This window comes from Meles meles, chromosome 8 (genome assembly GCF_922984935.1).
Source record: "Meles meles chromosome 8, mMelMel3.1 paternal haplotype, whole genome shotgun sequence".
NCBI classification, from domain to species: Eukaryota; Metazoa; Chordata; class Mammalia; order Carnivora; family Mustelidae; genus Meles; species Meles meles.
In genome coordinates, this window is record NC_060073.1 from 112,655,010 (window position 1) to 112,676,014 (window position 21,005).

The 21,005-nt window shown below is 41.2% G+C and overlaps 1 protein-coding gene across 2 annotated transcripts in view; it reads left to right on the forward strand.

The window, feature by feature from the left end:
• Positions 1 to 8,597: 8,597 nt before the first annotated feature.
• RDX (radixin) overlaps positions 8,598 to 21,005 on the forward strand; it is a 93,951-nt gene continuing 81,543 nt past the window's right edge. The window contains exon 1 of one of the 2 annotated variants that reach the window (XM_046016101.1): positions 8,598 to 8,757. The gene's annotated coding sequence lies outside the window, so the exon portion shown is untranslated. The remainder of the gene's footprint in view (positions 8,758 to 21,005) is intronic. The other variant, XR_006820001.1, reaches the window with a different exon arrangement.

A 21,005-nucleotide genomic window follows, 5' to 3' on the forward strand; every position in this document is an offset into this window, starting at 1 on the left:
CAGTGACTAACTCATTAACTCTCATGTTGTGTAAAAGCAATTTATAGTAAAAGTTGCTTTTGAACTGTTTTGAGTAATGGCAGGTTGTACGCTTTGAGGCTCTCCAGAGAAAAACAGAACCAATAGAGAAATATATGAGAAGGTGTATTGTAGGAATTGGCTCAGGCAGTTATGGAGGCCAAGAAGTCCCATGATCTGGAGTCTGCCAGCCGGAGAGCCAGGAGAGCCAGTGGTATCATTTAGTCTCCGTCTGAAGGCCCGAGACTCAGGGTGCAGCGGTCTGTCTCCCAGTCCAAGCCTGAACAAAGGAGCTGCTGGCTTAAGTCCTGGAGTCTGAAGGCCTAGGAACCGGGAGCTCGCAAGTGCAAGAACAGAAGATGGATGTTCCAACTCAAAAAGGAAGAGAATTAGCCTTTCCTTCACCTCTTTGTTCCGTTTGGACCCCCAAGAGATTGTGTGAGACCCGCCTACACTGGTGAAGGCAGATCTCTTCACTCAGTACCCGGAGCCAAACGTTAACCGCTTCCAGAAACACCTTCACAGACATGCCCCCCAAAATATTTCTTAACCAGTTATCTGGGTACCCCTTAAATCAGTCAAATTGACAAATAAAAGTAACGATCACAGATGTATTTCAGGAAATAAGTGGCCAAGTCCCAAAGTCAACAAGCCCATGCAAGGACTTCGTTATTTTACTACAGTAACCATACCTACGTATTATAAACCATTACTGTTGCCAAAAGCAATATTCAAAAAGTATGAGTGATTTTCTCTACACTTAATAAATGCATTGTGTTGGGACTCAGACTTGAGTACACCAAATTGAGAGCAGCAGGTTGTAATTAACATGAGATTTGGAGTCAGGAAATCTAGATTTTTAGTCTCACACTAACTTCTTGGGTCGTTTCATTCATTCAGCAAATATTTATTGAATATCATATAATGCTCTGGACATCGTGGTAAGTGCTAAGACACAAGAGTGAAAAGAAATTGACATTGTATCCGTATTTATAGACGGGTGGTCTAATAGAGAGGACAGACATCAGCTTTTAAAAAATCTGTGAATTAACAATACAACTGTTATGAAGTCCTACAAAGACAAGTCACATGGAGGTTGTGCCAGGGTGGCAGGGTGGCCCGTGCAGGCTTGACTGTGATTGAGAGCTGAAGGCTTATCAGGTGTCAGCTAGATCAGTGGGGCAGAGGGAGCTGTATATGCAAAATCCTAGTGGCCCTGGGAGAGGACCAGCATATTCTAGGAATTATGCGTGGTCAGAATGGCTTGAGCTTGGAGAATAAAACCAATGACCAAGATTAGAAGGTCAACCAATGGGTCTGGGGGGAGGAAATGGGAAGCAGATGTGAGATAGTCATAACTACATTTCAACACATTAACACTGGGTTCAATATTGGGAACTGATTGTAGGGGCACATGAGCTGACATGAGAACACCAGTTAGACGCCTGTTGCTGGCCCAGAAGAGAACTGTGGTGCGATCTGGTTGGAGGTGGTACAGATAGGAAAGATGAGACTGAGGCAAGAGGAGGTAAGAGCTGTAGGATTAAGGAATAGCTTGGGTAGGAAGGAGGTGAAGGAGAGGAAAGCTTAAGGAGGGCTCCTGTATTTCTTGTTGAGACAGGGAACAATGGAAGCTCCCAGACTATGAGCTCACAAACTCTGCAGATCCTCATTTCTGCTTCTTCGAAGTAAGAGGCAGACTCTTCTTTGAAGTCCTGTCCAGATTTAAAACTGTTTGACTGTATTCCAGAATTCAGTCACTTTTTGAAACTAAAGATGCCCCAACTCAAGTGGAAATCCTCATAGGTCAATGCTTTCGTTATCTGTCGTTACATAAAAATAGTGCCCAAGACTTAGTGACTTAAAACAACGTTACCTCATAATTTCTGTGGGTCAAGGAGTCCGGAGCCGCTGAGCTGGGTGGTTCTGGCGTGGGGGTCTTTCAAGGGGTGGCATTCAGGTTCTTGTCGGGGGCTGCTGTCGCTTGACTGCTTGCCGGGGCTGGAAGATTCATCTGGTTCCATAGTGGCTTACTCACGCCGCTCTTCGAGGAAGGCCTCCGGTCCACACTGGCTCCCCGCAGGAGGCCTCCAGTTCCTACTGTCGAGTGTCTCCAGAAACCGCTTGAACGTCCTGGTGATAGGGCCTCTGGTTTGCCCCAAAGCAGGTGATCCCAGAGAGAGCCAATGAGGAGGAAGCTGCAGTGCCTTTTAGGATCTTGTCTCAGGAGTCACATACCAGCAGTTCTACTTTTCTGTTTGTTAGAAGCAAGTCACTGCATCCAGCCCGCACTGGTGGAGGGGAACCAGGTCCCACCTCTGCAGGGAGGAGGATCAGAGAGCACGCGGATGTACGTGAGAACCACCACAGAAGAGCTTTAAGTCTTCTACGCGAGACCCTTCATGAGGGCCGGGCACCTTTCCTCCAATAGTAAATAATAACTGTGGTATACATTTATTTAATTTAATTTAACTAAATTAAAATACAACTAAAGGGTTACAAACTAGAAAACAGCTGTCTAGAATACTCAGTGCTAAAGTTCTAAAGGGTGAATAATTATTCATTTATTTATTTATATGTTGGGGCACCTGGGTGGCTCAGTGAGTTGAGCCTCTGCCTTCGGCTCGGGTCATGATCTCAGGGTCCTGGGTTCAAGCCCTGCATAGGGCTCTCTGCTCAGCAGGGAGCATGCTTCCCCCCTTCCCCCCCACCCACCTGCCTCTCTGCCTGCTTGTGATCTCGGTCAAATAAATAAAATCTAAAAAAAAAAACCAAAAACCAAAAACATATCTCTGTCATGAGAGAAGGACAAAGCTTACTGAGTCATAAACAAATGGATATTTGGGTCAAATATTAGGAACACTATGAAGTGATTCTCTGTACACAACTACTTTCTGCATAGGTCATAAGATACATAATAAATTCTAGAAATTCCATGTTATATATGAGAACCAAATATTTTATGGGTGAGTCAGAATCTGAATCAGAGTTGAAGAATTTTAGAGCTTGAAGAAAGTATACAGATGGTCAGTCTAATCCAGCTCCCCATTTAATAGTAGAGAAAACTAGGAGTTGATAGAAATTTTTTTTTAAATTGTTTTTTCCTAGAGCTCTCACACAGTTAGTGGGAGGAAGCCACTTTTGATGGAGTGGCCATTTCCCGGTAATACTGGAGAGGGGAGTCAATGCACTTTGAGATCTTCTTCTGGTCCTGAATATCCCTGAGGCCTTCAGACAAGGTCTGGGCAAGGCACAACAGGGGTCACATTCTCCTTTGTTTAACACTCTCTGCAAGTAAGTTACAGACTAGCTCATCGCATCTTCCAAGGTCATTGAGCAACTTGTTTGTACGAATTGGGACTAAAGCCAAGGTTATGAACTCCCTCATTTAGCCTCTTTCCACTCTTGTTGCTTACCTCTGAAATTCTATTGCCTTTTATCACAAACTAACTGGCTTTTCTATTATACAAGCAGAAAGAATTAAGTAACAACTTTTACCTTGTCATCATTGAAGATTAATATGGTCATATCTGCAAACACATTATGAATTATGTACTTACATAATTTGATCTTTGATAGAGAATAAGGGCAGGAGCAGACCTGCGGTTTCCTGAGTCTTCCTTTCGGTACGTTACCCATCAAACCTCTGTTGACTGTACTGAAATTTTATAGCTTATATCAGCAATTAAATTTGTATGGCCTACTAGGCATACAAAGCAGATGATAAGATAGTTTTATTTACTTTGTCTCTTTTTACTGAGGGGCATTATATTGAGCACACTGTGAATATGTACTTAAATATGCAAGATAGTGGGAATCAGGTATGAAATATCACAGTTCATAATAGAAAAGTCTCTTTTGTGATTTTACATCTTTATAGCTTTTAAAAAAAAGTGAATAAATTTTTAATGGAAAAACACATTAGTATATAATGATGCTTAGATTAACTTAATATCCAATATTTAATATTCAAATCCTTGATTTGAACAAAACTGTATTTTCTGAAGACACAGCTGGAAATAAAAGACCCGTTTTAAAGATGTTACTGATGTTCATTTATTCAGTGAGAATTTATTGGATGTCTCATTTGCTATAGCTCTGATTTCCAGTTACTGAATATACGCTTGCTCCTAGATTACCCATAGAGACTTCAAATCAGCATCTCTGTAACTTGCCTAATTATCTTGACTGCTCCCTTCTACTTCTTTATACTTCCTATTTATTTTAATGGTACCCATTGGAAACCCTGACATCATTTTCACATATTCTTTTCTCTTACTCCTTGAAGCCTATCTCCAAAAAATTTTTTTAAAGATTTTATTTATTTATTTGACAGAGAGAGAGAGATCACAAGTAGGCAGAGAGGCAAGCAGAGAGAAAGGGGGAGACAGGCCCTCTGCTGAGCAGAGAGCCTGACACGGAGCTCGATCCCAGGACCCTGAGATCATGACCTGAGCCCAAGGCAGAGGCTTAACCCACTGAGCCACCCAGGTGCCCCTCCAAAATTTTTAAAAAAAGATTCTATTTCCAAGTCTTCATCTTCGAAACCTCCCACAGTCAGTCCTTCATCCTCTCTGGCCTGGACTTTTACAGCAAAACTAAGGTGTCCCTGGTGATCTTACCGATCACTGAGCCACGGAACCACTCTTCCAAGTCATCCACGTGGCTGCCTGTTACTTTACTAACACAAAGGGGAACCCATTATTCCCCTTCTTACTACCTTATATGGATTCCTACTTCCTTAAGGATGAAGGGCAAATTTTGATCTTCCCAAGCAAATCTCAACTTACCTTTCTGGTCATAAACATCCTTATTTCAATATCAACCCTATCTTGCTACGCAGTCTTCAAAGTTGATTGCGGATCCCTCTACTCACCCGTTCAACGCCCCCCGACCCTCCGCCTTCCTCTGAGGGACTTTCTCTTCTCCAGGCAAAGTGAACCACCCTTCTTTTCTGTCTCACTTGATGCGATGTGTCTATCTTTATTACAGCTCATATGGCACAACTATTTGTTTGCCTTTCTCATTACAGAATTCAGAGGGCAGGAGACTAGTCTTACTCAAACTACCAAGGGGCACGGAACTCAATGTTTATTCTAGATGGGAAAACCTTCCGTTTACAAACCACACTTGCAAAAAGGAGTTTTCTTCAAGAAGGAATTTTATATGTGCTAGTGGGACAAATGCTTTGTACCTATCATTGGAATTCCAGAATCCAGAATTAGTGTGTTATGGTGGAGTGCAATCAGATTGTAGCACAGAAGAGTTAGTAATAGATTGATTTTGGTGTTTTTGTTTGTTTGTTTTTGTTTTTTAAGATTTATTTATTTATTTGAGAGAGGGCCTCTCAGGACTCTGAGATCATGACCTGAGCTGAAACCAAGAATTGAATGCACTACCCAGGTGCCCCTGGTCTGTCTTTTTCATGCATATTAGGTAGGGGTTATATGAATTTTTTGGTAACTACTCATAATATCATCAGATTGTTTTTCTGAAAGAATGTAGTTTCAGCAAATATGTGAACTTTCCCCCTCGAAATCTGAAATGTTGGGATAAAAGAAATTTTCAATTAAATCACTCATATTTCATTAAAGATGCATATATTTGATGTAAGGAACAAAACAAAACAATGGTGTGTGTAGATGACAGTTACACTGACCCCTGACTATAAAGCTCTGCCGGGTCAGTTCATTACAGTTTTCACAGGATAGCCTCGCACTTAGGAAACGGTGGCTTTGCTGCTTCTGTGTCATTGATGATCCACGCTGTAGTAAAACTAAACTTAAATGATTTTTTTATACTGTAAAAGTAAGGGAAAAAAACAATCCTGAAGAATAGAATAAAAAAAAAAAAAGCACCCATAAAAGACCATGCAGCCAACCCTGGGTTTCAATCTTTTTCGTTTTCCTAACACCTCATACTTTTTTTTTTTGAGAGAGAGAGAGAGAGTGAGAGTGTGTGTGTACTTTCTTTCTTTCTTTTTGAGAGAGAGTGTGTGGGCACGGGGCGTGGGGAGAGAGGCAGGGACAGAGGCAGAGACAGAGTCTCAAGCAGACTCCCCACTAGAGCAGAGCCTAAAAACCTGGAGATCATGACCTGAGCCTAAAACAAGAGTTGGACACCCAAACAAGTGAGCCACCCAGGCCCCTCTCTGTTGTTAGTTTCTTTTAAACATACATGTGATCATAATGCGTGGATAGTTTTGTAACTTGTTCCCTCCCTCTAACACTACAAAAACTATGCATGATGTGATACATATCACATAAACATTTAAAGTCCTTGCCTAAAATGTTACAGAGCATATATGGCTACCTTTAAGATATTTCGTTTCCAAAACAAACAAAAAGACACTAAGTTTCTGTGTTTAATTTTTGCATCTTATAAATACTATTGTGATCTACAGTTTATGAATAAAGCTTTTGCTCTATTTCGGATGATTTCATTCAGGAAGAATTCCAGATATGGAATTATGGGTTACAAGAGGATGCACATTTTTATAGGTTGAATCACTGTGCCAAATTGCTTTCTAAATAGGTTGTTTCAGTTTACACTCCCATTCACAATGTCTGAGAGTACCCTTTTTAATCTCACCACCCTTGAATGTTATCTTTTACTTAAATATTTACTAATATGATAGCCAACTGAAATGTTACATTTTCTGGTCTGTTTGCAGAGTTTCGGATAAAATCAAGGCTCTGGAGTCAAATATAACTAGGTTTGGTCATTGTTCTGCCACTTCCTGGCTGTGTTACAGATTACTTAACTCCTTTGAGGCTCTTTATTCGATGTTTTTTTAAATTTTTTTTATTTTTTTTAAAGATTTTATTTATTTATTTGACAGATCACAAGTAGGCAGAGAGGCAGGCAGAGAGAGGAGGAAGCAGGCTCCCTGCTGAGCAGAGAGCCGGATGCGGGGCTCGATCCCAGGACCTCATGACCAGAGCCAAAGGCAGAGGCTTTAACCCACTGAGCCATCCAGGCGCCCCTCGATGGTTTTTTTTTTTTTTTTTAAAGGGTCAATGTTAATATTGACCCCAAACACAGGGTTGTTGTAATTATCAAAAGAGATGCTCACATGAAAAGCCTGTTGCTCTAGTACCTAGCACGTGACAAACGATAGTGAATCCTTTGTTTTTATTGCAAAAGTATGTAAAAGTGTAGCAACTTCTAAGTATGTATGCTGCATACTTTTGCTTGATTAGTATACTCTCCAGGAATTTACATAACACTTTGACTATCTTTGCGCTTGCAACTTGATGTGGAAAGCTGAACAATTACCTGGCTAATCCTTGCACCCTGGGGATAGAGTCAGGGAGTCATCTTTTAGTTAAGAAAAAGCACACACCTGGTTCCCATCCTTGAGGAATTTGTCATCTAAAGACCTTGGAGTTTAACTCAAGGGGTTTTTAATTGTTCAGAGAGGTCGCAGAGGGCAGTGGGAGAGACTCACTGAAGCTCGGATGGAGCTTAGTGAAAGTAATCTGGTGAGAGAGTTCCTGGAAACGCTACCGTCTCAGGGAAGACAAATGCTAACGCAGGAAGGATATGAATTATTTGTTCTATAAAAGTTAAGTACACTCTTGAGATTTTGTTATTTGAATCTCAAGTTTGTTCATAAAAGGTAAACGACAGGAAGACTGCAGACGGGGCAAGCTGGACCGATCTGGTTTTGTGCACTACCTTCGTGTTGACTCCTAGCAGGTGCTGCTCTTTGAATCCCAGGAGAACAGGGACTGGGAAGAGTCTGTCTAGTCCCAGCCGCTGACTACAGAGAGCGGCCTGGGGTTAGGCTAGGACCGACTGCCTGACCTCTAATTCTAGGATAATTTAGGTTCGGCTGCTCTTTGGGGGCCCCACTTCCAACTTTTCCTTCCTGGTCAACTCCTTACAACTGCCCCCCAAAAATGTCGGTGGTCATAAAAAATGATCAAATATCCTTGTCTAAAGGATAAAAATCTGCACTTGCGACTGGGGACATAACCATCGAGGTTTTGGTGGAGTTTTCCGAAAAAGCAAGTTTTCCTAGTTGGGTAAAAACTGCCACAATCATTTAAACGTCCTCTGTGGCCAACATAAATTTCTCTAAGACAGGCCGGTTTCTGTCTCCTGGTCCAGGATTCTCCAGCTGAGCGGCCAAGTAACACCCGGATCGGTTCTGGATCCCCTCCGGGAAGGGGAGTCCCTCCTCGGGGGCGGTGGAAACGCCCTGGGCGAGTTTTCTGGCACCAGCGGGAGTTTCAAGTTTCCACTCTGGGGCGGGGGGAGCGGCGGGCGCCCTCACAGCCCGCGTCCCTCCAGCCCAGTCCCGCCAGGAAGGGCTTCCCGCCGGGCGCCCTGCAGGAGGGCCACCCTCGCGCGTCCCCACCCAGCTCCGCGACCCCCCGCGACGCGGCGTGCCGCGGTCCGGAGCGAGCGCGGGGGGCGGGGCGCGGGCGGCCCTCACGGCGGCGGCGGCGGTGGCGGCGGCGGCGGCGGCGGCGTTGGCGCTCAGGCCGCGGCGCGAGGCCGGCCGGCCGGCAGGGGGAGGCGGGGGGCGCGGGGCAGCCCCGCCTTTCCCCCCGAGGAGCCGCCGGGCGGCCATATTGCGGAGCTGTCTGCGGCGGTGGCGGCGCCTCTCGTCTCCGGCGGCCCAGCGCTTCCCACCGCCGCCTCTCCCTCCCTGCCGCCGCCGCGACGCCCGGCGCCGCCGCGCTGCGCCCCAGCCGTGCTCGGGGCGGGAAGGAGCCGCTCGCTCTCAGGGTAAGCCGCCGGCGCCCTCCCTTCCCCCACCCCGTTCCCCAGGCGGCGCCGGAGACGCTGAGGTGGCGGCGAGAAGTTGCGGGGTCCGCGCTGCCCGGCGGCCGCGCCGCGAGGGCCTCGCTCGTCTCTCTGTTCGCGCTCCGCGGGCCGCGGCGCCGCCGCTGTAACGGCCCGCCCGGCCAGGCCGAACCCCGGGGCCGGCGAGAGCGGCGGGGCGCGGCCCGAAGCAGCAGCCGCGCGATTCTGCTCCGCTCGGGCGCGCGGGCCGCCCTCGGGGTGGGCCCTGGACCCCCCAGCCCCGCGGGAGCCGCGGCTTCCCGCCGCCTGGGCGCGGCCCCAGCGCGGCCTGGCCGGTCCCTTCAGGGGACTCTGAAAATCCAGCCGGCGCGGGTAGAATTACATTTTGCAGTGTAGGGGAGGGGGGATTTATTAGAACTTCTTCCCCAACCCACCGCCCCCCCCCCCCCCCCCCGGCCTCCAGTTTGAAAGTAAGGGTGTTGAATTACTAGAGAGCGTGCGTCCTCCGTAGTGGCAAGAGGGATGTTGCATTCCGGGGTTTGGGGCGCGGAGCCGCTGCCGGCACCCGCACCCGCGAGCGCAGGCCCGCGGCTCCCGGCCGGCCCGCCCGCCCGCTCTACCTGCGGCTGGGGCTGGGGCTGGGGCTGCAGCGGCCTTGGAGCCGCGGAACCGTGCCCGGCCCTGCGGGCAGCCCGGCTTGCTGTCTCAGACCCCACCACCCAAGTTGAGGACCTTACGGTCCCCCCCTCCCGGGAAGGCTTCTCAACTTCATTTCCGGGCTCGCTCCGAAAGCGGGGCGCTCCGTTATTTCAGTTTCAGTGAAGCGCATCACTTCCTATACAGGTAGGGCAGGACTCTTCAGCCGTTCCCAATATTTGGTTATTTCCCCTGCCCCCCCCCCCCCCTTAAGGAGTGGTGGTGATTAATGAGATTGGAAATGTGAAGTCAGTTTCACCAGAGATAAATTTAAAAATAGAGTTGAGAATGTGTAGAGGACGTTTTAATCAGTCCTGTGGCGCTAAGGCTGGCATGATGCAAATGTACAAGTCGACGATAATAAGGGCTTATTTGATACAGGAGTACTTGCACATCCACATTGCAATCTATTGTTTACGAAGCATACATTTTTTAGAACACTAAATACTCTTTGATATTTCAGACGGAGCTCTGAATGAACAATTGCCCCGTTCATTTGGCTGGGTAAATAAATAATGGCCTAATCCATTGGCCAAAACAGCATTATTAGATTTGAGAAGAGATTAATATTCAGGATTGCACTTTTTTTTTTAATTTTCAGAACTCCACTGCTCTCAGTGTTTTATCTTTCAGAGACTAGTATGATAGAAATGTGACAAATGATAAAGCGTAGAACACTCCTTTTGAAGTTAATAATAATGCTTTAAAAAAGGATTGTACTGACTTTATTTCTTTGCTTAATCACTTTTTTATGTAGAATGGAATTTAACAAGCAGTTGATATATTATTATTAAGGAATGAATAGATACGCATTGCAGTTCTTTACGGTTTTATTTCAATGAGGCAAAATTTGATTATGGCATTTAGAAATGTTAAATTCTTGCTCTTGAGGATTATAATTGTTTTGTTCACGCCTGTAGCCCTGCACATGGAATAGTGTGTAGGAGAGACTCAGAAATATTTGTAGAGAAAGATAATTTTGGTGCAGGTAAAGTATGTTGAGTCTATCCTTTGTTTTAGACATTGTCATTACTTAACTGGAACTTAAACTGATTATTCTTTTTCCTTTGGTGGTAAGAGATGACAGACTTTGCTCTTCTCTCACTGTCCGTAGTCTCAGGGAGGGGAGCGAGGGTTGTTTCTTGTTGATTGCTTTACCATCGCGAAGAGCAGAATTGGATTTTATTCATTTTTATCTTTGGCAGTTTGTTGAAATGAAGTCTTTATATATTTTTATTTTAATTTCAGTTCTTAATCTTTTAATATAATCTGTGTAGAGTCTAATTAGAGTCTCCAATGTGGAGTGACGGTGGGAGTCTTACTTTTCCCATCCATTTTTAATTTAATGCATTTTAACTTAGGCCATTTAAAAATGGTAGATTTTAACCAATGTTTCCCAAAGACCAAAGCCTAAAAAAAATGTGTCCTGTGAAGCTTGTGAAGACTGAGAGACTGAGTTGTGCCAGTGGAGCATACCTGATAGGGTAAAACTAACATAATTTTTTTTTTAAAGATTTTATTTATTTATTTGACAGAGAGAGATCACAAGTAGGCAGAGAGGCAGGCAGAGAGAGTGAGAGGGAAGCAGGCTCCCTGCAGAGCAGAGAGCCAGACATGGGACTCGGTCCAGGACCCTGAGATCATGACCTGAGCCGAAGGCAGCAGCTTAAACCACTGAGCCACCCAGGCACCCAAAACTAACATAATTTTATGCTACTTCTGTGAATCTGGGAACTCAAGGAAGTCACCCTGTCTTCGATGCGTTGCGCCTCCTCAGTCTGACCAGAGTTCCTTAGTTTCTAGCCTCTTTCACAGAATCCTGCTTTTCTTACTTATTTTAGTTCTTGGTGTATTTCTTTATTTTAATTTCTGTTGAACATAAATATTAAACCATTTTTAAAGACTATAAAAGTAATACACTTTATGACAAACTTTAAAAATCTGGAAAGATGGAAAGGGAAAATAAAGTCTCTTCACTCCCCAGAACTCCCCCCCACCCAACCTGTCTTCCATCGTGTTTTTCGTAAGTGGTTAATTGATATTAGCACCTCCTTCTGTACGGAAAATGACAATACTTGGGCAAGGATGAACCTATACTTTTTATCTCATATTTGTGATTTTTAAAGTCTATAAAAACAAGGTTATTTTGTAACAAACTTTGAAAGGGTATTTGTTTGTTACTGTGTTAAACATTAATATTTCTCAGATTCTTATCAGTTGAATGAAATCACACAATGGGATTTCCTATAATCTCAAAGTGTGTTTACGTGCTTGTGCAAATTTTCTTGCTCAATGATTGAAGGTGAAGTTCATTTTTTGTTTTCTCCCTAGAGTATGGCATATGATTGGTAGTGGAAAGTGGTGTCTTTTTTAAAAATATGTGTCTTTGTATTGGAACTGTTTGGAAAGGAAATACAGTCCATAGGATTTACTTCTTTCCTCGTTCCATTTAATACTGAACTCTAGCTTCAGCTTCCTGGAAAAGAAGGGTTTGGTCAGGTTATGAGTTGTATAGTTTTTTTCTTCGGATAACCAGGAGAGAAATACTTGCAGGTTTACTAATTTAAAATACTTAGTTTTATTCAATAGGTAGATGTTATAAATTTGCATATGCATGTTTTGTATTGTTTTTTCTGTTGTAATATGTATGACTCTATAACAGAATTCTAAATTGCATCTTGCAGATGTTATATTTACAGTAAGGTAATGACTTTTTTTTTTTTTTTTTTACATCAAGCACTCTAATGTATTTGAGTAGAATGCTCAAGGCATGCTGGGTTACTTTTCTACCTAATTAATATACATTTGAAATAAACTGTTTTTGAGTTTTAGTCAAGTTGATTTGTTTGAGAAAGATACTGTCTTTGCTGTTAGTCCTTTAGAGGAGAGGTCAACGAACTAGTTGGCAGGCCACATCTGGCCTGCTTTCCTGATTTTGTAAATGAAGTTTTATTGGAACACAGAAATCCCATTTGGTTACATATTATATATGACTGCTTTTGTGAGCTGTAATGTCAGAGGCCATATATTTTGCAAAACCTAAAGATTTCATCCTCTGGCCCTTTACGGAAAAAGTTTGCCAACCACTGACTCAGAGGAAAAAAACCTTGTTGAAGGAATGTGGTAGGTAGAGTATCAAAGAAGGAGGTAGCGCAGTGTTTTGTTTCCCGCCATGATTATAGAATTTGTAAACTTACAAAATTTTAGTATATGTAAGTGTAACAGATAGTTTTTTCTGAGTTGTAGCTAGTCTCTGTGGGCTTTCCGGACCTTAAATATGTCTTTATTTTGTGGAAAGTTGAAGTTAAATAAGACTGGCTGCAATGGGGCACCTAGGTGGCTCAGTGGTTTAAGCCTCTGCCTTTGGCTCAGGTCATGATCTCAGGGTCCTGGGATCTCTGCATCGGGCTCTCTGCTCAGTGGGGAGCCTGTTTCTCCCTCTCTCTCTGCCTACCTCTCTGCCTACTTGGGACCTCTCTCTCTGTCAAAAAAAAAAAAAAAAAAAAAGACTGGCTGCAATGAAACTGTGAAGTGAGCCATCTTTTTTCAAGGACTTCTGTCACGTAAGATACTTTGGCCTCAATAATAGAAAATTCTCAACCTGGCTTAAATACTGAGGAAATGTATGATCTTATATAATAAAGCCTGGAGGCTCAAGAATAGCTCAGTAATGACATCAAGGACTCCTCTTTACAGTACTCTGCTCTGTGGTCTTCCCCATTACCTTTATAGTAAGACCATTTCCTCTTGTTACAATCTGGCTCAGCAGGACTCACATGCCATCCATACTGCAGTGCTCAGAGGAGTGAGAAGGACTCTCCTTCCCAGAAGCCCCCCAACAGATGTCTTCTTAGTCGCATAGGCTGGGGTTGAGATATATTCCATACCTAACTAGTCCCTGGTAAGGGTAATGGGACTGCCCTTTCTTTCTTTCTTTTTTTTTAAATTTTAATTATTTATTTGATAGATCACAAGTAGGCAGAGAGGCAGGCAGAGAGAGAGGAGAAAGCAGGCTCCCTGCTGAGTAGAGAGCCCGATGCGATGGGGGGGCTTGATCCCAGGACCCTGAGATCATGACCTGAGCCTAAGGCAGAGGTTTTAACCCACTGAGCCACCCAGGCGCCCCTTGGGATTGCCCTTTCTTATGATTTTCCTCCTACTAGATTGTTTTCCATATACCAAGTGTTTTGAATTCTTTCTTACCCCCACCCAAACTCACATCCAATACTGATCTGTTGTACATGATCTGGCATGAATATGTGAGTTCCTATCTTCTTGGGTACTAAATTTATATAAATTTAGAAATGAAAATCTCTGCCTACTTGTGATCTCTGTCAAATAAATAACATCTTAAAAAAAAAAGAAATGAAAAGCATTGATTTCTGCTAAAATACTTCGAAGGCAGGGGTTGACAAACTGGCCTGTTAGCCAAATGCAGCCTGTTCCATTTTTATAAATAAAGTTTTATTTGAACACATTTGTTTGTTTACATATTATCTATGGCTGTTTTCATGCTACAACAGCAGAGTCGTTGCAGTAGAGACCATATGGCCTTGGAAAACCTAAGAAGTTTATTTACTTGCCCCTCCCTTTTAAAAAAGATTTTATTTATTTATTTATTTGTGAGACAGAGCAGGGAGAGAGCACCAGCACGGGGAGCAGCAGAGGGAGAGGGAGAAGCAGGTTCCCTATTGAGCAAGGAGCCTGATGTGGGGCTTGATTCCAGAACTGAGATCATCAGCTGAGCTGAAGGCAGATGCTTATGAGACTGAGCCACCAGGTACCCCTTTACCTGGCCCTTTAGGGAAAAAGTTTGCCGACTTTCAGATAACAAAGGTACATATATACTAATGTGCCAAATACTCTTTGTATTTGGGGAGTAAGATATTGAGAACTTCACACTAATGGTAATATGGATGTGCTGTACTATAAAGTGTGGTAACTGCCTAAATGCTCTTGTATGTAGGAACGGGAGTTAATTTTTAGTGCATCAGTGTTCTAAGCAGAGTCTTCTGTGATGTGAGATTTGAGTATTATTTCCTACTTTATTTTTAAAATTTTCCCATTATTTGTATACATTAACTAATAACTTTCAATAAGTTGAGTAGGTGTTGTTTATAACGAAAAGTCCTGGCTCGTGTATGGAGTGAGGCGGGCACATGAGTGCAACAGATAAAAGGGAGAATGGGGGTACAGGAAATGTCAGCCATGCTTAATTGAATCTGGAACCGTTTGGCTTTTACTGAGTGTGTGGGGCAGATTAAACTTTGTTAGCCATCATCAGGACTCCTGATATTTAAGACATTTGTAGACTTTAGACTTAGAGAAACTATAAAATTTGAGTTTGGTTATTTGGCAAAGTTGGTGTATGTTTACCGGAAGAGCTTGTTACCTTCATCTAATCAACAACCAGCATGATAATTTTAGTTACCATTAAAAGTGTCAAATTATCTGGCCTTTAATTTGATAAGAGTCTTGAATAGAGATGATAGAGTCCTGAACTTGGGAGACCTAGCTGGGAGGAGTTTTTTTCTCCCCCCGTGTTCATGTTTGCTGCCTCTTGTAGTGTGTGTTGGTTATTAATATTGTTTGGTCATCTTATAGCGAAAATGAGAGGAAAATATTGCCCTTGACAATAATCAACAGCAAAAAACAATTGAATATTATATGTAAACTTAATTCAGCAAAATCACCAATGAACTTCTGAGGCCCTACTGTGAGCCAGGTAGCATTCCAGTTTCTAAAAGGGTGATTTGAATATCTTGAAAATTAGAAGCTTAATGATAGAACTGCCATATATCCTTATTGACTGCATGAGAGAGTTTTGCCCAATTTAAGAGATATTTAAGAAATATAATTACTTTATTCCGTCTTGAAAATAAGCTGATTTAAAGTCCGGTGTTTGGAAACTTATAAAGCATAGAATTACATGTGAGAATTCAGATCATTTTGGAACTTTGCTTCTTTCCTTCTGCAAAGGTGACTTACATGAATCTGTTTTTACATCTTTAAAGACTTACTATATTAGTTTTTGGTGTTTTCATAAGTGTTAAATGAAGTACTTGGACTGGATTTAGCTTTCTTAGCTTTTAGCGTTTAAAATTTATCAATGCAAATGGTAATGTATTGTTTTTCTACCCACCTTGGGAACAGTATAGATAAGGTGTTCCTTTGAATTTACAGATTTCTTTTAGAAGAGAATCTGAATTCAGTGTGAAGCTTTTTTTTTTTTTTTAAGATTTTATTTATTTATTTGACGGAGAGAGAGATCACAGGTAGGCAGAGAGGCAGGCAGAGAGAGAGGAGGAAGCAGGCTTCCTGCTGAGCAGAGAGCCCGATCGGGGGAGGGCAATCCCAGGACCCTGAGACCTTGACCTGAGCTGAAGGCAGAGGCTTTAACCCACTGAGCCACCCAGGCGCCCTGAAGCTTTTGTTTTTAATACTGCAATTCTGCTTTATATTTTAAGTTTTAGAAATTTGCTTTGCATTTTCAGTAGCATGTAAAAATTGCTCAAAAATATTGAATATTTCATTTCCTTAAAAATATCTTTGAACAAAAATCACTTTCTACATAAGCAAGTACTTAATACCTTATTTGGAACTGCATATCACCCTTACAGGAAACCCATTTACAGAGGTGATTATACCAGTAGAATGAGCTTTAACTTTTTGAAAAGCTCTTAAAATCGTTTGAGGTGAGTTTAGCTAGAATGAGGTCAGAAAAAAGGCAGAATAGGAAAGCCAGAAGAGCCCCAGGACTAGGGTTTAAAAGGCCCTCTGATGGCTAACTAGCTTTATTATTTTGGGCAAGTCACTTATCTGAATCTTTAAAAGAATGAGGGATTGTGGTGTCTACCTATCTTGGGCAGAGGGAAGAGAGTAGTTATTACGAAGATTAGGTCATAGATGTAAAAGTGGCTGAAGAGCGAGTATTCTACGGATACTTTCTTCATTCACGAGCCTTCTCCTTGGTTTTGCCCTTCGTTTGCATAATGGAGCTAAAATTTTTTTGCCCTTTTTGCTTCACTTTGGGAATGACATGGCATTATGTAGCTACAGGTGCATTAATATTGCTATTAAATTCAGTATTAACACTGAGCTGAAAATACGATATAGTTCTGTGTGTAGTAGAGGTTTTAAGCCTGCGTCTGTGAACTTGGATAGGGAAAAAAGTTGTATCTTTTTAACATGTTTTCTTCCGTTATTAATTTGGGGAACTGGTAGTATTAGTAGTACTACCAATAGAAATTGTAGATATTTTCATAGTCTGTTACTGTTAGCAAGAAATAAACTCATCATTACTTAGAAGTTTAATCATTAGATCCACTTGTAAATACTTTTATTTAAAGTTTAAGCTATTACTGTGTCATAAATGTGTGATTTTAATATTTCGATAATTGCATTCCAATATAATTGGAATTATGCAATGTTAATGTATTTTATTTTGCTAATTTTAAAATGCTTTTCTAAGAAAGGCTTCACAAGCTTCACCCGAAGGGCCCATGCAGGGGAAAAGTGATTAAGAAGTTTTTTATTGTAGATGTTGTTATTGTGTTGGTTTGACTGCCAGAGTTACCTTATTAATTTAGTTTATATTTCTCTTTGTCACACTGCTTCCTAATTCCCCAGTAAATTGGCAGAGGAATTCTTTTGTAACTTTTTGGTCTGTGGAGAAATCAGAGTTGGTTCAGAGATTGCTTCTGTGTCTCAAAAGACAGGAAAAAATTTATAGTTGGGCACGGAGGAAAAGGAGATCTTAAGAGTAAAATTAGGCAGTGTGGTCTAAATTTTTGAAGCTTCAGTGTAGGCCAGTATGGATTAGACTTAACACCTGTTTTACCACCTGGCAGGTGGGAAGAGTCTGTTGTGCCACTGACTTAATAGAGCTCAGGGTGTTTAGCATGAGGTTGTTTTTCCATTGTTTGTGGTAGAGAGGAGGTTTTAGGGTCACCCTCAGAGTTAAAGGACAAAGAAGAGAATGTTTCATATAAATGCTTTATCTGTAGACATTGTATTTATTTATTGTTTAAGATTTTAATTTATTTCTTTGACAGAGAGTACAAGCAGGGGGAGTGGCTGGAACGGGGAAAAGCAGGCTCCCTGCTGAGCCAAGAGCCAGATGTGGGGCTCCATCCGAGGACCCTGGGATTGTGACCTAAGTGGAAGGCAGATGCTTGACCAACAGAGCCACCCAGGCACCCCTAAACATTGTATTTAGAGTACATAACCATACCGTTAATTTTCTGGCAGTGGGAAATGTGTATGCTCGTAGCATCTTTTTAAACTACTTGTTGAGTATGTCTTTGCCATGATTGTGCTTCCTTGCTTCTGGGGGAGTCCGTATGGCGGAGAGGTGTAGGGTAAGACCACTTTAAAAAATTTAGGAAGAGTAGGGAGGAGGGAGTAAATTTTTTCTCAGTAATTATGTATTATGAGGGCAGATGGGAGAAGAGTTGATTTGTATTAAGTGTCTCTGATATACAGTGGTTTAGGTGATTATATATTATCTTTTTTTTTTTTTTTTTAAAGAAAAGAAAGAAAGACTCTGAAAGACAGTGATTTCAAGATGAATCAGTTAGAGATGGAAACCAAGGACATGTATCTCAGTTGTCTTGGTATCTTAGCTTTTTATGTGACATTTTATTAAATTGTCCATTCTGGTACTAACAAATGCTAGTTTCAGGAAAAAAGAAAAAACATGCTAATGCAATCATTCAAGGATTAGAAGTGTATTACTGAGGTTAAATATTATATTAGTATTAAGTGTTAGGATATATTTTTCAGTAATAACTACCTATTTACATATACATACATACTAAAATATATATTTTTCAGTAATAACTAAAAACACAGCAGCATCCTAAAAAAATTTAAGGTGGGATTCTTGTATATGTTACATAAGCTCGTAAACTGAAATATAACCAATTTAGAAAATAAGACTCTGATTATTAAGTGGCCAGTTCTGTATATCAAGATATTTGTAAGGATACCTGTGTTTTACATAATTAAAATGAATGGTTACATAATCATTTATCCTAATGTAAATGTTGACACAATTTGTCATAATACACAGAAAACCTGTAATAGTCCATCATGTTATCAGAATTTCAACATTGTAATTTTAATCATTGGCTTTTATAATGAGTACTGCTGAGAATATCTTGCTACGGATTACTTTTTTTGGTATTTCTTTCTTTGGGGTGTATTCCTGAAGCATAAGTTCCTTTTCAGAAAAAAATTGAGCTTCTGATAATATTGACAACTTATTTCTTAGAAACACTGAGCTGGTTTATGGTGCTGCCAGCAGCGTTTATCTGCTTGGTTAGCAGTACTGCTTCATCAGCGTTGGAGTGTGTAATTAATAATTATTTTGCTAGTTTAATGAGATATAATCAGTAATACCTTAAAGCCATTTCGATTTGTGATTTTAATCAGCACAGTTGTACATTTATTTTGTAAAGAGTTTGTAGAGAGTTTGTGTTTTAACCATTTACTGAGTGGGGTCTGATATCTTTATATATATTTAATTATTTACTTAGTAACTTTTTGTAATGATTGTTGGATATTTTTTTATTCCATTACTTTTATTTTGCTATTTATTTTGTTCTATGGGTCTAAGGATTTTAAATACAATATATTAATCTGTTTTCATCATAATGTATATATCTTAGTCATTATTTTCCTCAAAAATTTGAATTTTTAAATTCTCTTTTTTGAAAAAAGATTCATCTATTTAGATTTTATTAAATATTATGGTGAACTTCTAGGTCTGACTTCAGTTTATTGGAATAATTTTGTTCTTTCATTTTAAAGAAAGTGTTTTTCTTATTACAAAAGCTCTACTTTTCATTTTAGAAATTTACAGATTCATGTTAATTCATAGAGACTTGATATTTTGGGGTATAATCACAGTAGTCTTTACATTAATACTTAAAAAAAAGAAATATGATACTGTATGTGTGGTTTTATAACCTGCCTTTTTAATAGTTTGTGGGTATGTTGCCATGTCATTTAATATTTTTCTGTAACATTTTGATGGGCTGCATTGAAGTCTAGCAGAACCTATAGGTATATCATGGTTCACTTAACTAATAACTCAGTACTGTATACACTTGTATAAATAACACTGTAACTAGAATCTTTGCAGCTCTATCATTGTACACATTTATTATTTTCTTTGGGTAAATTTCCATGAGTACTTTTTAAATATCAAATAGGGGAAGACAGGTGAGTCTATAGTAGACCTCTGGACTCTAGGATGGGTGTCAAAAGACTCTTTGGCCAGTGATTACCCATGTGACTGAGAAAGAAATCTTCATGCAGTTGTCCTTGTTTCTTAACTATAAAATAGCCATAATGTGACCTGTCTGGTCTTCTCGGATTTTTGTTAGTAGAGAATTAATGTATAAGAGCACACAACTGTGGAGGCTTCTCTAAGTACAGGGCATTGTTGCTCAGTTGGTTAAGTGTCTGTTAGTTAAGTGTCCAGTCCTGTTCTAGCTCCATGCTCAGCGAGGAGCCTGCTTCTCCCTCCCCCGTACCCCCTGCTTGTGCTCACTGAAACTCTCTCTCTCTGTCAAATAAATACAATCTTTAAAAACAGAACAAAACTAGGTGGAGATTAACCTGATTTTTAAGAGAGAAACAGTGATCTAAAAACATGAATTTTTAGATATCCACCACATCCTTATTGATGGAGGCATTTGTTAGCCCCCCCCTCCCCCCCCAATTCCCCACAGTTCATACAGTTGGGTTAGGTCTGTTAGAGATTTTTTTCTTTTGGACACACAGATAGATCACAAGCAGGCAGAGAGGCAGGCAGAGAGAGGGAGGGAAGCCGACTCCCTGCTGAGCAGAGAGCCCAATTCGGGGCTTGATCCCAGGACCCTGAGACCATGATCTGAGCCAAAGGCAGAGACTTAACCCACTGAGCCACCCAGGCGCCCCAGGTTTGTTGGAGATTTTAAAAGCTTAGTTCACTTGTGTAAAAAACCTGGTTTTGTGTGTGTGGGCCTGTGATACCTTTATTCTTTTATGTCTTCAAAACTCTCTTATTAAACCTAAAACTTTAATTTTTGTTCTTGAAAGATTCTGGTCCTTTTTTTTTTTTTTTTTAAAGATTTTTTATTTATTTATTTGACAGAGATCACAAGCAGGCAGAGAGGCAGGCAGAGAGAGAGAGATGGAAGCAGACTCCCTGCTGAGCAGAGAGCCCGATGTGGGGCTCGATCCCAGGACCCTGGGATCATGACCTGAGCCGAAGGCAGCGGCTTAACCCACTGAGCCACCCAGGTGCCCCTCTGGTCCTTTTTATAAAGAGTACAACTTGAAGTAACTCTAGTATTGAAAACTTGGATAAATCATTTTTTAAAGGAAAAGAAAAAAAAAAAAAAAACTACCTCTGTTTCATTCCAGTATTAGATTAACCTATAACTTCAGAATTTCTGCAAACCTACATACTTGATATTTATTTACCCTGTGTTTGCTGACTACTTTTTCTGTAACTTGAGTGCTTTAACTTTGTTTATATACTC